General features: G+C 35.2%; 1 long non-coding RNA gene across 1 annotated transcript; it reads right to left on the reverse strand.

Moving 5' to 3' along the window:
• Positions 1-7,291: 7,291 nt before the first annotated feature.
• LOC117619200 lies at positions 7,292-8,878 on the reverse strand. The gene is made up of 5 exons (XR_004584537.1): positions 8,562-8,878; positions 8,359-8,445; positions 8,093-8,156; positions 7,907-7,956; positions 7,292-7,810 (listed from the first exon to the last, which is right to left on the reverse strand). It is a non-coding gene; the product is annotated as an uncharacterized LOC117619200 (long non-coding RNA).
• Between the last annotated feature and the right edge of the window lie 6,060 nt (positions 8,879-14,938).

Consider the following 14,938-nt stretch of genomic DNA (forward strand, 5'->3'; position numbering starts at 1 on the left):
TTTTATAACTTATAAGAGAGCCAAATGTGAGAAGCAAACAAAGCTATGTGATATAAATATTGTGATGGCTCTAAAGAAGTTTTAAAGAAACAAAGGTAAATGGTACTCCATAGTGTCTGCCAAAGTTTAAAGAAGCAAAGATATGAGAACCCCACTCAGCCTCACTGAAAGAAAAAAAAAAAAGTACCGAAATTCTTACATACAATGAGTTTTATAGACGTAAGCTTTTTACCTACCGAATAAAGCATCAGATTTTGTGAGAGGAATGATATATACAAGTTTAAAATAACTATATGCCTCTAATTTTTAAAGTTGAAGAGGGAAAAAGGGAGGAAATACGACTTGCAATTTTGGTTTTATTTTTTCTTGATCAAGAAGCTTACAACTATTTTTCTCTATCTCGGGCTGCATTCTGCGGGGAAAATAAAGCCACAAAGGGGCTGTGTCTGAAAATTTTATCTAATCTAAGCTCTATCTTTATCAGTGGAAAATCTCTAAAGCGCACAACGAAGTTTGATACCATTTCTGATAACTTTTGTCCCGTTCTGTCCAGTAAGAAAAGCAATCATATGTATAGGCTGGTGCGCATTGTTATGTATGGCTCAGTTCAATCTAGATCTTGGCAGGGAAAAGCATATATGTGTCTAGAATTTGGATATGCTTATTTATTAATTTGCGATTGAGCATTGATATGTATCCAAACAATTGTGAAAGTACTCCTGGGATTGTCAGGAATATATAGTGGAATTTATTTTTAAAAATATCACCTTATATAAGAAGATGAAATATATAATGCCAAGTTGGATATATAGATTCCTTTTCCCCCTTATTTTTGTGCATAAGATGATGAAAATCTTCAGTTTTTGTCTTTTCATTTTTTAAGGGGGTTTGGGATCCAAAGATTGCGTTTTGGAAAAACTTCTCTCTTTATCATGTAAGTAGTAAATAGAAGTTTTTATATTCTTACTAATAACAGTGTGACATATGTGCATAAGTTTTTATTTTTATTTTTTTGATGAATTAGTTTTGTGTCAAACTGTAATTTGCAGGAAGGAGGAGTATCTCCTTGCAGGGATGGAGGAAGTAGTACCCTTTTTTTTTTTCCTTGGGAGGCCAAAAGTATTTAATGGATTTTCCTGCCAATGTTAGTCAAATTGGTTTTGATGGGGTTAGTTTGGCTTTTAGTTTAAATGGTTAAAAATATGTTAGTACATTGAACATACGAAGTTTTGTTTTTAATTCATAATTTGGTCTTAGTTTGATTCATCCTCACCTAATATCTCCTGTATATATAAAATAAAAATAAAAATAAAAAGTATTAACTTGTACGTTTATTGTTTTGCTGCTAATCTAAATTTCATTATCCAAACTTTTTTTTAAGGGCCTTTTCACCGATCATTAAAAAGGGCCTTTTAGTGAAGTACAAAAGCATAATGGAATATTATTTCAAATTATTCCAAGTAATTTGTGAAAGGGAGTTGATTTTCCCGTTTATATTTTCTCCACTTACACTATTTTTTATTTTTAATACTTTTTAATCAATTTTGTTATTTTTGTTCTTTCTCTTTCCTATTCTATCCTTACCCTACATTAAAGTTTTCTTCTTTCTCCACTTACACTCCTTTTTTGCTTTTTAAATACTTTTTAACCATTATTGATTGATATGACTGCAAGGTTTACTTCTTGTTATAACTTTTGTTTGCACTTGTATGGTTGAATTTTCCGAGCCACCAAACATGTTTTTTTTGGCAAGTCATGTTGTGATTTTAATTTGATCTCTAGTGTTGAGTATATGAGGATTTTGTTCAGTCTATTAATTCTTTCTTTGTTTTTTGTTTCTTTGTGGTCACCTTAGCCATCTCTGTATTTTATTGTTTTTGTGGAGACCAAGGTCTAAAATATCGATGATATCGGAAATATCGGTAGTCCAAAAATATGGAAATTTCGATGGAAATATCGAGATATTATCGATATCGATAAAAATTGAATAAAAACCACGGAAATTGTAAGAAAAACTTGGAAATTTTCATTGAAACTTTGGAGAATGTTTATTTAGTCAATTATCTATGAGTTTATCACAAAAAATTAGAAGGAAATGCATTGCATGATGGATTTAACTAATTTTAAGTTGATTATACAGCAAGCGGGCAAACACTATGAGTGTAAAAAATATGTAATAATTAATGAAAAAAGATTAAATACACCGTAATCATTTATATATAATGATTTACTATAATATTTTACACTTTATACATTGCATGGTAAGATACATGAGTGACTTAGTACCACATAGAGTTCCTACGAGGTTCAAATTTTTCACTATCTTCATCATCTCTATGTGTAGAATAAGTGTATTGTGAAGAGTAGTCATCAAATGATAAATCCCCAAAATAGTTTTGCATGTAATTGTTAACATACCACCCATATAAATATAAATATTTTAGCATATTATCACAAAACATAAGTGATATGGTGTTTAAGGTGTTGGAGGAGTAAAATGGGAGGGGTTCATATCCCCTTTGTGCTTTTTTCTCCCCTTTTTCCCTTTTTTTTTTAAAAAACTTTTTTTTTCCTTCACATCGATATTTTCGATATTTTAGCGATATTACACCGATATTTTGACAAAATATTGCTGAAATGTGAGCGAAATTATCTACATCGATATTTTCCGATATTATCGTCGATATTGTCGATATTTATACGATATGTACATGGATATGTTCCGAAATATCCGTGATTCGAAAAAATCGAAATATCCTCGATATTTCCTCGATATTATCGATATTTTAGACTATGTTGTGGACCATATAATTTTGCCTAAACAATGGAGTGCAAGTTGGAAAATTAAATATAAAGAAAAATTATATATATATATAAAAGTAAAATAAAAAGAAATTCATGTAAAATAAAGGTAGAATAGAAAAGAAAAAGAATAAAAAAAGAATAAAATGTACAACTTTTAGTAGAATACAAACCATGGGAATTTAAGTGCTGCAAGTGTCCAAATTTCTGCAAATCACAAATTTCCAACCATCCATGTGAATTTTTTTCATATTTAGAAGGAAAATTAGCTGGTGGTGGCAGAGGATGCCTCTTAGTTAACTAATAGAAATGGCTATGTTGACGAAGACAAACGACCCCATCAATTGAGTAGCCCTACCTTATCATTGAAATGGTCCTCTAATCCGGTGGCTGACATTTCATGTTTTGGACTAGTGAAATTTCCATAAGGGAAAATGAAGCTTCACCTATAAATTTGATACCGAGGCCTGATCATGACCAATTGGAGAAATGCACCGTGACATTTCTTGGCTCTTTACGCGTAATGAGTTAAGTATTTTTTGTTATATATTCGTGCATTTTGTTTTTTGTTGTGTTGACTAGTTGGTCTAAGTCAGCTTCATGGGATTGGTTGGTTTAGGTCGTATTCATATATATCAGACCAGATGTGATGGCACTAGGGTGGTCCTGTAGTTTATCAAGATCATCATGGACCATATATATAAATAATGTGATGAGACCAGAGAATTGGAATCGCTGATTTGGACCGTTGAAATGAATGGATTGGAAGCATGTGTTAGTTGAAGTAAAAGCCTTGCGCCTGAAGTAAAGACGTGATAGGACACGTCTAATATATAAGATACTTTTTTGTTTAAATGCAATAACTAAGTTGATGGCTGTCTTTTGAAGATCATATTTATTATAATGGTTCTTGAGTTTATACGCAAGTTTTGTTTTGGTTTTTCAACTTGTTTTTCAGTTTATGTCGTTTTTCAATTCTTGCACGTTATAATTTTTTCACTTCGTTAAATTTTTCGCCTATTTGAGGAGTAAAATCGTCAATTCGGATCCATATTAGTGGAAGAAAAACTGACGGAATGACGAAATTGAAACACCTGTGAGTTGGAGGACAGCAGAAACAAAAAAAAACGAATTAAATGACCTAAATAAAAATCGAGTACAAATTTAGACACCATTACAATTAAACATATAATAAAAATAGAAAAAGGAGAAGATGAATGGAATGAAAACGAAATGATTGGAAAGTAAAAATGTATCATAACTAATAAAAGTAGGAACCCCATGGAAAGAGGAGCAAGATTCATTTATCATATTATCATTGAGATCTCAATGAATAGTTGACGCACAAATGAGTAGTTACTGTTTATTGTCCTGGATGCAAGATCCAAAGCTCCTCCCAAAAAAAATCATAAAAAAGAAAGACCTTTTTAAATTTTAATGATGACCATCTGCTTCTCAATAATTCGGCGCTGAAAGTTGAGTGACTTCCAGATGGATTCATCTGATCTATCATATTTTCTTGCTGTTTTCGTCAAATTGTGAATCTCCTATTAAAAAATATATGTGAATTAAAACATTAATTCTAAAATTAATTCCTAATTAACATCATATACTCCACTTCAAGCTCCTCTGGAACCTACAATAATTTGAGTCTTTCTCATAATCTTACATGCATGCATTTTTCTTTGTACTCTAGTCACGGGCTTGAAGCTCGAGAACACCACATGTGCATTGCAAGCTTCTTTAATGGTGTCCATCAACTTTAATCATGTTTCACCTTCTGTAATTGAGGAATGCTAGCAACTTTTTCTCTAACATTCTCTTCTAGACTTTCACTCCTCTCCTCAACACAAATTCTTTTTGAAAAAGCTCCCTATAGCAATTATAAAGTAAGGCATGCGCTTTCAGCTTTTGAAGTGTAGCAGCAAAGCCAGACATGCTTTGTGCAGATTATTTTGACCAAAGTTGCAAAAGCGCTAGCAATAAAAAAGCTACGTATGTACCCCCCAAGAGAGCTCTATTAGCCAAACTTTATGTGGGTTTTTATATTTTTAGCCAATTAATTAGTGGCTTAAATTATTTCTCTGGTGTGACTAAATACAAAAACTCAGAATCCGTAGACACAAACAATATGAAAATGGACTCTACAATATTGCCAAAGAACAGATTAAGCACTAGAAGACATTAATCCACGTAATTATTAATCCCAGGGATTTCGACATTATTTTTTTTTTATTTTATGTGGCTTTTGGAATTTTCCGAGATGTTAGGTAACATGTGCATGTGGAATATTATCATTCCACGTATGATGCATGCGTATTTTTATGCCGAGTGAGAGAGAGAGATCAGTCTAATAGAAAAATGGGTTTTTTAATTATTATAAAAGATTGGATTTATTAAGAAAACTATTGTGTGGTTCAAAATTCAAACAGAGGCACGTATTCACCAACTACTAACTTAACTACTAATTCAAAGGGGATGAAAACAAAAAAAATAAAACTCTTGCGGAAGATGTGAGAGAATAAGTAATCTGCCGCTGAAGCTAAATGCTATACACTTTCATATTTTCTCGCCATTTTAGTCACGGTGTAGTTCACATGTAAGATTTTTTTTTTTTTTTTAATGTTACAAATTAAAAGTTAACAATACAATGCAACACGTATTGCACATTTAAAGGAATTAATTTTCTTCTTTTATATTTTTTTATCAAGAATAATGCTACTTTTGTCATATTTGTATACCACATTCTCATACCACATGATATGGCAGATAAGGTGGACAATCACATTAATCAAAATTATTTAATATTTTCTTTTCTTTCATGATTTATTAATACTTTTAAAAAAAATCATTAATTAAACTTTCTTTATTAAAATACACTGCATTACTTCTTCTTTTTTATCAAATAGTAGTTTTTTTTTTTTCTATATAAAAATACAAGAATTAGTAGTTCTTCACTATACTTAAAAGTGATTAGTAAATGGTGAAAACATGGTGCGGTATTGGTAAAGTATTATGCCTATAGACAATGAGAGAACCCAGCTATAGATAGGATGGTTTGTTGGGGGCAGGGAGTTGGTGATGGAGAGATAAATATATGAAGTTGTCCATACCTAACTGATAATCAATTAAAGATGACCGAACGTTTGTGATGATTAAGAATTGATTGTTAAATAAGGTGCCTTTTGGGCAACTTCAAAGGTGAATATGTAGTGTTCATAGAGTTAAGTCCACGTTTTTGTTTGAAATTAGAGAAAAGAACCGTACCACATCATCAGATTAACAAAGAACAAGAAAAAGAAAGGAACACTACTTTAGGTCCAATGTAAGCATGCCATTTAGGTTAGGAAAATAAGAGTTGCTAATTATTATTAGTTTTTTAACCTAGGCCAGCTGGATGATAAAGGGGAGGGCAAACCACTAGGCCACTCCACGTCCTTTTGAGTTGGTAATGATTTGTGCAATGTTGTTATTATATCAACCAAGTTCATGCAATTTCACAAAACTCTCAGATAGATATATCTTAAAATAGATCACTTTCTTTTTGGAGAAAAAAAGGGGGAAAATTACACTGTTTGGTGAGTGCTTAGAGAAAAAATAAAACTTAATTTAAGGGTGTAACAAAAATGAAAAGTACCAAGTACTAGAATTTGAAGGAAGTTCAAGTTGAAGTTCCATTTCAACGAGGAAGTAGCCCAAATTCTACTTTCTTATAGGCCCATGCAAAGTCCCTTAACAAATTGTGATTAATCTAAAATGTCACAAATTTTCTAACTTAAAACAAGTAAAACAAGTAATCAATGAGTGGAAAAGAGAAGCAAATACAATGATCTGTGATTGATAGTTGTTAGAAAAAATCAGTAAATAGCTTATATTATATAATTATTGTATTAATACAATAAGCAATGTGTTTATACAATAACAGATTATACAAATTGCAGAATAGAATAACACGGAAAGATAAAGAACACTAACTTTATTACTAGATAGAGGCTTGCATATTGGCAATGTCCTAAAGACAAAATTTCATCCCTTCTCAGTACTTGAAGTTCAATGAAAGTCTATCTCCTAAGATTCAAATATCTATAAATCAAGGATCCAGCAGTGGACCCTTCATCTCTGACAAACTTGAATGTGCTTCTTCTCCAAAATGCAAAGTAAAAAGTATGCCTTATTTTGTACATTGGAAATCTTGTGTATTTTATTCTAGCTATTAGATATTCAGTATTTGCAAAAACGAAAAAATAACTTATTGCGTGTCTTAATTAAATCTTCTCAAAGCCCCAAGGCCCAATGCTCAAGCCTTTGGTTAATATAATTATTATTCATCAAAGCTAAATCCAAAACCGAGCCTAAACCCTAAGCCCATTAGCCCAACTCTCCAATGTTAACAATAATTACCCAATCATCATAGTACTTTGTTTATAAACACCTTTATAAGAGTGTGGATTTTCAATGTGGGATAAATGTTTCCAAGCTTCAACAATAGTAACATTTCCAAGCTTCAACATTTATAAAATAAATAGAAAAGGCTTCTGATTTTGTTGCATAGCAGTACACTTGAGTTGAACATGCTAAAACACGAAATTTTTAACAGGATGATCATATGTTACATAAATTTGAAATCATAATAAAAACGAAAAAAAGGAAAGGGGGTGGTGTGGTGTGGTGTGGTTGGGCTAGCGTGGAGCAATAGGCTAAGTTGCACTCGGTTGCTGGGCTTGGTGCTTCAAATGTTAGTGAGCTCACGTTTGCACCCAAAATCCATCGCTCTTGGGACACCCATGCTAAGTGTGAATAAATTTATAGTTTTCTCTGGACACCAATAGAAATTACCAAATATTCCAACTACAATCACTTCTGATTGGGACACAAAATTTGAGGGCCATTTCTGGATATTCAACTTTTTATGAAATATTAAACCAGCAGCCTTTGACTTCTGTCTTGATTTTGTGATCATTTGAGTCGGTGGCTTGTGTTGTATTTACCCCATCAGTCCCTGGAATATCTAAGAATCAACAGTCCAACATCAGAATCTGGAAAATTAAAACACAATAAATATAATGAATGTTTATGTTTTCATTACTGATACAAAATTCCACACCTGCTAGGCTTTGTAGATTTCAGACCGGAAGTTTGTCTCTTTGATCAGACCTGAATTTCACATACGTAAAAGTTATTCTATAATTGCAAGCCTAAAGAGAAACCAAATCTGTGCACTCGTTTTTCTTAAGATTTAAATATACATAATGGAATATATATCTGTAGAAATTGGAGTGCTTTTGAATACCTTCACAACACAAGAGCAACCAATAACCTTACTCACTTTTTCCACAAGAATCAATCCTATAAAGCTGAGGGAGAGGATATAGAATCAACTAATAATTTGAAAAAATCAAAACAAAAAACAGAAAAAGTAGTTCTCATGAATTACTGTACCCTAATAAATATTGCCTGCAGAAGCAACATCATAGACAGGGAGTCAACTCATGAGAAAAAGGAACAACAGAGGCTAGGGAGTTGCTTGTACTAATTATAATAATATTAATTCCACACCTGTAGGCTGTTGGCTGTAGGGAATGGACATCTTTTCTTCAATGGTGATGATGTGTAGCATATATAGCTTCAATCAACTCTCCACACCTGTCTCAAGGAAAAAAGCAACTGACTTGAGTTGAATGCCAGAGGAAAAGAAAATGTGACATATATATGGGAGAAAAGAGTTTTATTCTTTTTAGAGAAAGAAAAAAGAATGATACCTTTAGAAGCAGAGTCACTCACTTGAGTTGAATCATTTTCTCAACAACAATTCACACCACTTTCAACTATTTCTCATTTCAGGATGATGCTTTCTCAGACTATATTGAATTTGGCAGCTACCACCGTAAGTAGTCAACTAGAGATTTAAACATAAACATTAGAAATCATTATGTCGTAACGGGGAAAGAATTAGGATCATTATGTCATAACATTCACTGTATGTTATGAAAAAAAGAAGAAAAAAGAAACATAACAAATAATTAAGTTAAATGTACAATTGATTTAAGAGCCAAAAACAATAAAAGGAAAAGGAAAAACATACCTCTAGTGGAATATGAGAAATCTTGGGCCACTCTGAGCCGTTCTCCTTGTTGCATCTCTCTTTTAGAAGGGGACAATCCAAAATGAATATGCATTTTAATTTGGTGAGACATTGCATAGCTTCTAGTGTAGGTAGATACATCATATTCTTGCAACGACGTATATCCAGGTACTTAAGAGATGTAAGGTTTCTCAACCACTCTGGAAGAGTCTCCATTCCGTCAAAGCATTGCACTTCGAGAGATCTTAGAGAAGTCAAGTGTTGAATTTGTTCGGGCAAAGACTTGAGCTTAGGCCAACCCCATATATGCAAGTATTTGATGTAACCTGAAAGCAGGGAATGAATCGAGCTCTTTCCAAAAGCCACCGATTTCCAATGTCTTCAAGTGGGTGAGGTAGGATGTTATTGCTAACCCAATGGGTAGACTTTTCAATCCATCGCAACAAAATATCTCCAATTCATGGAGGTTTGTGAGGTTGTCTAAACTTGGAATATATTCTACATTCGGCAACTTGCTTATTGTCAACACCTCAAGAGAAGAACAGCATTCTAGCCCTATTGGCAGACTTGTGAATCCGGGGGAATCTGCAATTATCAATTCACGAAGGCATGTGAAGCCAAGTAAACTTGGAACAGACTCTGGACTCCTGTTGCAACCAGATATAGACAACTTTCGGAGGGATGAGAGGCTATGAATCAAAGCGGATGTTAGCATGTCCCAATTCGATATTGCCAACTTCTGAAGAGAGGTACAATAATCTAACCCACTTGGTAGACTTGATAACTCCGGACAGCGTGTAATCTTTAATTTGCAGAGGGATGAGAGGCCATGTGTAACAGAAATCAACTATAGACTATTGCAATCTTGTACCGTCAGGTTCTTAAGAGATGTTGTGAGTAGCCCATCAGGCAAATAAGCAAGAATAGGACACTTGGAAATACGTACCGACTCAAGAAATGTACAAGAGCCAACTACATCAAGAGCAATATGAGTTAGCTCCTGACAATCTTCTATCTCCAAGTATGCAAGATTCTTGTTGTTTTTTAGCATCCCTTCTGGTAGAGAAATAAGTCCGCTTATCTTCTTTATTGTGAGCCAAGTAAGAGTGGTCAGCTTATTGCTTATGTTTGCTATTGGCATGCAGCTGCCCATGGAATCTATGACCAACTCCTTGAGAGATGGAAAATGGCTGGGAGCACTTCTCAATTTATCACAATTCCACAAATGCAGCTTCTCGAGGCAAGGAAACACCACTATCCCACTTTCCGACTATTCAGTTAGGTTCCTGGCATTAGAAATAGATAACCTTTTCAATGCAGGAAACGAACTACTCATGATCCATGATGGACATGAAGTTGGAAAAACTTAAAGCTTCTAGTTTACTAGGGTGTGGTTGAAGGCCTTCTAGTACCTCTTCATCATTGATGATGCTTGACCTGTCCTGCTCCCATGCAAACTTTAAATTGCGTACGTTTTGTTAGAGTTTTAGGATCTGAGTATGAGATTTTGAGAGAAGAGAGAAGAGAATGTATGAAGAACTGATGAAGAATATAACCGTTAGCACAGTACCAGCTGGATGCAATTCATCAAAGCAATCTCAGCCATTCACTATCTAACCAATCAAGCTAAGACACCTGGACTAAGTATAAAGAAATACAAATGAGCAGAAAAACAGAACTCTTAATCCTGAAATCAACTTAAGCACTTATAATTCAACACTCCCATTTAAGTCTTGAGGTGATTTCACTCCAAGCATGCCTCTGAGATAATTGAATCTGTCTTTGGCCAGAGATTTGGTAAAAATGTCAGCCAATTGTTCATTTGTGGGACAATATTCCAGATTGATTACTCCTTCTTGCAATGCATCCTTGATGAAGTGATACCTCCTGTCAATATGCTTTGTCTTCTGGTGGAATACAGGGTTTTTAGTGATTGCAATTGCTGAGATATTATCACAATGCAATGGAGTAGCTTCAGTTTGAAGCTCTCCAAAATCCTCTAGCACAAATCGAAGCCAAATAGCTTGAGTAGTAGCTTCAGCTGCACTGATGTACTCAGCTTCTGTAGTAGACAGTGCAACACAGTTCTGTTTCACTGAGGCCCAAGAAAATACCCCACTTCCAAAACTAAAAGCATACCCTGATGTGCTCTTGCAATCACCAACTGATCCTCCCCAATCACTGTCACAGTAGCCAATTAGAATTGAACTTTTGCCTTTCACATATTCAAGACCATAGTCCAGAGTTCCTTTGATGTATCTCAAAACTCTTTTAGCTGTTCCATAGTGTCTATTTGTAGGACAGTGCATGAATCTAGCTAGCAAACTTGAGGCATACATAATGTCTGGTCTTGTAGCAGTTAAGTACAGCAAGCTACCAACAATGCTTCTGTATTGTTCTTCATTTGCAGCTCCACTCCCATCATCCTTAGCTAGTTTCTCAGTGGCAACAAGAGGTGTTGTCACAGATTTGCACTCAGTCAAACCAAACTTGCTCAACAAGGTGCTAGCATATTTCTTTTGATGTAGAAATATACTAGACTCTGTCTGAACAACTCCCATGCCAAGGAAATGATGAAGTAAGCCCAAATCAGTCATCTCATACTTAGCCATCATGTCTTCTTTGAATTCAGCCAACAATGCTTGACTGCTCCCTGTGTACACTATGTCATCTACATAGATAGACACAATTAGAATCTCCTTATCTCCCCTCACTTTGGTATACAAGGTTGCTTCACTTAAGCTTTTCACAAAACCACATTGAGTGAAGTAGTTGTCATCTTTCCATACCAAGCCCTTGGGGCTTGCTTCAGACCATAAAGAGCTTTATGCAGACGATAAACCTTGTCTTCTTTGCCTTTAATTACAAAACCTTCAGGCTGATTGACATAAACTTCCTCTTGCAACACACCATTAAGGAAAGCAGATTTCACATCAAGCTGGAACAATTTCCAACCCTTTTTAGCTGCTAGAGCAATAAGTGTTCTAATGGTGTCCAATCTGGCTACAGGTGCATAAGTCTCATTATAATCCAGTCCAGGCTTCTGAGCATACCCCTTAGCCACTAATCTTGCTTTATTCTTTTGCACAGAGCCATCCAAATTCAGCTTTGTCTTGTACACCCACTTAACTCCAATCACTGGTTTTTCAGTTGGTCTATCTACCAATTCCCATGTTTCATTCTTTTCAATCATCTGCAGTTCATCTTCCATAGCCTTAAGCCAAGATTCATCCTGAGCAGCATCAGCATATTTTTCTGGTTCCATGATACACAAGTTACACTGAGCTAGAACATCATCTAGCCTTCTCCATTTTAGAGGGGTGTGATCATAAGCTTGAGTTCTCCTTTCTTCACTGCTTATATCACCTGGAGTTGATGAAGTGCTCTCTTGCATATCCAAAGTTTGAGGTGTACCAGTAGAGTTCTCATTAGAACTGTCAGATTTCAAATCCAAGTCTACTTGGTTTTCAATTGAGTATGTTGTCATAACTGAACCATTTTTGTCTGTCCAATGCCAAGCATTTTCTTCATCAAATGTCACATCCCTTGACAGTAAAAGCTTGTTAGAAACAGGATCAAAAACTCTATATCCTTTTTCACAAGTTGCATATCCCACAAACACTCCCTTTGTACTCTTAGGTTCCAGCTTGTGTCTCAATTCAGTTGGCACATGAACATAACACAGAGAACCAAACACTTTCAAGTGTGCAATTCCAGGCTTCCTTCCACTATATGCTTCGAATGGAGTAATGTTGTTGAGAGCTTTGGTAGGACATCTGTTCAGCAAATAGACAGCTGTATGCACAGCTTCTGTCCATAGGAAATAAGGCATTCCCTTCTCATGTAACATTGATTTTGCCATCTCAATGACAGTTCTATTCTTCCTCTCAACTACTCCATTCTGCTGAGGAGTATAGGCCATTGTAAGCTGCCTTTGAATGCCATTAGCTTCACAGAACTCCAAAAAATCAGTAGACAGAAACTCTCCACCCCTGTCACTTCTTATGCACTGCACCTTGTGTCCAGTTTGTAATTCAGTCATGGACTTGAACTTCTTGAAACAATAGAAGGCTTCTGACTTGTTTCTCAAGAAGTATACCCAAATCATTCTTGTGAAATCATCTATAATCAGCATGAAATATCTGTTCCTTGCAACAGACTCATTTCTCATGGGACCACAGAGATCCACATGTACTAGCTCTAGTACTTTGCTTGCTCTTTGAGCTTGATCTTTTGGAAAAACATTTCTGTGCTGTTTTCCAAATTGGCACCCTTCACACACACCACTTTGTTCTTCCAATTGTGGTAAACCATGTACCATTTCTTTATCCCTTAGCTGCTTCAATCCTCCAAAATTCAGATGACCAAGTCTCTTGTGCCAAATCCATGGGGATTGAAGAAAACTAGTCTTCATTAGTAACTGTTTTTCAGCTAGAAAAGAGACAGGATAGCATCTGTTACTCTTCATTTCCACCTTTGTGATGAGATAATCCATGGATGGGCTATCAAATACCCTGCACATTCCTTCTCCAAACACCAGACAGTACCCATGTTCATCCATCTGCCCAACACTTAGCAGATTTTCTTTCAATCCTGGCAGGTACATTACTTCTCTGATGTATTTCCTGCCCTTTGCTGTATCAATACTCAGTGAACCAATACCAGCTACACTCACTAGTGCACCAGTTGGCATTTGTACTCTCCCAGCTACATTAGTTCTCACATCAACCAGTAATTCTAAATTTCCTGTCATATGATTGCTGCAGCCACTATCAATATACCATTCATTGGCTTTGATCTCAGTGGTTGAGCAATTTGCATAAAACAGGTTTCCTGTTACCTCCATTTGATTTACACAATTAGCCTTCTGCACATTTTTGCTCACTGTACAGTCTCTAGCAAGATGTCCAAATCTGTCACAGTTATAGCATTTTGGTTTTCCCTTATACCTGCACTCACCAAAGTGATGCTTTGAACACACCTTGCATTGAGGCTTTGTGTTTTCCTGATTTGAGAACTGAGTTGAAGTGTGGTTCTGTGCAGAATAATTATTCTGCTGTGACTTGTCTTTTGCCTCCCATGACTTCCCTTTAGAATTCCAGCTTTTCTGTGACTTAGATGAACCAGATTGAGAAGTGTTTTTGTTCTGACCCTTTGCATTCACAGTGAATGAGGCAAATGCCTTCTCAGCTGTATCAACACTATGCATTTCAAGCCTTTGCTCCTGACTCTTCAAAATTGCAATTACTTCTTGCAAATCCACAGTTTCTAGTGTCTTTGTGTTTTCAATCACAATGCATATAGGGTCATACTTCTTACTTAGACTAATTAACACCTTCTGAACCTGCCTCTCGTTTGACAGAACTTCACCAAATGTTTTCATTTGGTTAATCAATTCAGTTAGTCTAGTAAGATATTCAGATAAGGTTTCACTATCACGCATCCTAGTGTATTCAAATTCACGTCTAAGATTTTGAAGCTTTACCGATCTAACATGCTCTCCACCATGATATTCTGAATATAGCAGATTCCAAGCCATCTTTGCAGAGTCAGCATTTGCAATTCTGGGAAAAATCTGATCAGAAACAGCATTTTGAATGATACCCAAGGCCTTCGCATCCTTCATGAGAATCGCAACCGTTTTCTCATCAATTTCTTCTTCTGAACAATCCTTAGATTCCTTCTTCGTTTGTGAATCTGGGATTAAAAAACCATTCTCTACCAAACCCCATAAACCATATGATCTGAATATGGTTACCATCTTAATCCTCCAAAATTCATAGTTCTCACCTCATAAAATAGGGATTCTAGCCTATGAACTTCCAGATCCAGCCATTACGAATTTCAGATTCACCTGAAACAAGATGTTTTCAGATTCGACCCTTAATCGAGCTCAGTCAGCTTCATGAGCTTAGAATGAGCTCACCTCGATCGAATTTCTTCACAGAACAACGCCCAGCTTTTAGATAATCAAACTAGCTCTGAGGCCATGTTAGAGTTTTAGGATCTGAGTATGAGATTTTGAGAGAAGAGAGAAGAGAGAAGAGAATGTAT

The sequence above is a fragment of the Prunus dulcis genome, chromosome 2 (assembly GCF_902201215.1).
Source record: "Prunus dulcis chromosome 2, ALMONDv2, whole genome shotgun sequence".
NCBI classification, from domain to species: domain Eukaryota; kingdom Viridiplantae; phylum Streptophyta; class Magnoliopsida; order Rosales; family Rosaceae; genus Prunus; species Prunus dulcis.